General features: G+C 44.3%; 1 non-coding gene across 1 annotated transcript; it reads right to left on the bottom strand.

Moving 5' to 3' along the window:
* Positions 1–216: 216 nt before the first annotated feature.
* Positions 217–288, bottom strand: TRNAP-AGG (transfer RNA proline (anticodon AGG)). Its single transcript has one exon. It is a non-coding gene; the product is annotated as a tRNA-Pro (tRNA).
* Between the last annotated feature and the right edge of the window lie 1,304 nt (positions 289–1,592).

The raw sequence follows: 1,592 nt of genomic DNA, 5'->3' as shown, positions 1-1,592 counted from the left end.
ACCCATCGCAGTGTGCTCCCGTCCAAGCCACGGGCTGACAGCTTGGCCAGGAGTTTGCTATGGGGGATGGTGTCAAAGGCCTTGCTGAGGTCCAGGTAGCCTACATCCACAGCCTCCCCACATCCACCAGGCGGGTCACCTGATCATAGAAGGAGATCAGGTTGGTCAGGCAGGACCTGCCCTTCCTAAATCCATTCTGGCTAGGCCTGAAAACAAGGGCTCGTCCGGGATTTGAACCCGGGACCTCTCGCACCCTAAGCGAGAATCATACCCCTAGACCAACGAGCCAATTTATGGTGCTACTAAATACATTGTCAATAAAATATAATATCAAAACCATGCTCTTTTTAAAAATATTTCCACTCAAACAGAAATATCAGTGTACAGCAATTTAAATAACCATTCAGTTTCCATTTCAGAATTAATTACATAATTTCATTAGTTTTAGGATCCCTAATTTCTGAACTGTGAACTCTGTTATTATGCTAATATAACATTAATGAAAAGTGGGATATTTGTAATTTCAGTGCTGCACTGGAGAGAGTTTAAGGTTTAGCAAAGCTTCTCCAAAGTTCTTCCCTCTTCACAAGATGCAGGTTCAGGTGGACATCTTCCCTGGTTGTTTCCCTCACCAGACATGTTAGGAGTTATCTTGAACACACTCCAGGAACCTCCAGGACTGTTCTGTCCCTGATATATTATATTTCCAGCAGACATCTGTGAAGCTGAAATCTCCCATGAGAACAAGGGGTAGCAATTGTGAAACTTCTCTCAACTGCTTAGAAAAAAATTCATCTACTTCTTCATCCTGATTGGGTGATCTATAACAGATTCCCACCATGATATCATTCTTGCTGGCCTTATTCCTGATTCTTACCCATAAGGACTCATCCCTATCATTGACTTCATTGGTTTGCATAGTTTCATATGTTTCCCTAACATAGAGGGCCACTCCACCATCTCTTTTTCCATGCTTATCCCTTCTGAAAAGTTGGTACCCATTGATTGCAGCACTCCAGTTGTAAGAGTTTCTGTGATGGCTGCTATAACAGTTTCCCTGTAGCACAATGGCCTCCAGCTCCTCCTGTTTATTGCCTATGCTGCGTGCATTGCTGTATAAACATCTCAGGGAGGGAGTTGAGTACATAGTTTTCAACCTTGCAGGGGGGACAGACCTTCTTGTTATCTAAGATGCCAACACACTGGTCCACAAGAGTTGGGCTACTACACCAAGAGTTCTCAGTGGCAAGGCCAGTTACATCCCTATCCCCCTTTAAAACTGGTTTAAAGCCTTGTTCATGAGCCCAGCCAACTCATATGCAAGGATTCCTGTCCCTTTATGGGACAGATGAACTCCATCTGTTGCCAGTAGACCCGGTGCCAAGAAAACTTCCCCATGATCAACAACCCCAAAGTTCTGTTGGTGGCATCAACCTCTAAGCCATGTATTAATCACATCAATTTTTCTCTTTCCTTCGATATTGATTCCTGTCACTAGGGGGATTGAGGAGAACACCACTTGTGCTCCCCAGCCCTCAAGCAATCTCCCCAAAGCCCTGAAGTCTTTTTAAATTGTTTTTGTACTCCGGTGC

This window comes from Melanerpes formicivorus, unplaced genomic scaffold (genome assembly GCF_026170545.1).
Source record: "Melanerpes formicivorus ecotype bairdi unplaced genomic scaffold, bMelFor1.0.p_v2 SCAF_1, whole genome shotgun sequence".
NCBI lineage: Eukaryota > Metazoa > Chordata > Aves > Piciformes > Picidae > Melanerpes > Melanerpes formicivorus.
The sequence above is the reverse complement of the archived record's forward strand: the minus strand, read 5'-3'. Positions and strand labels throughout refer to the sequence as shown.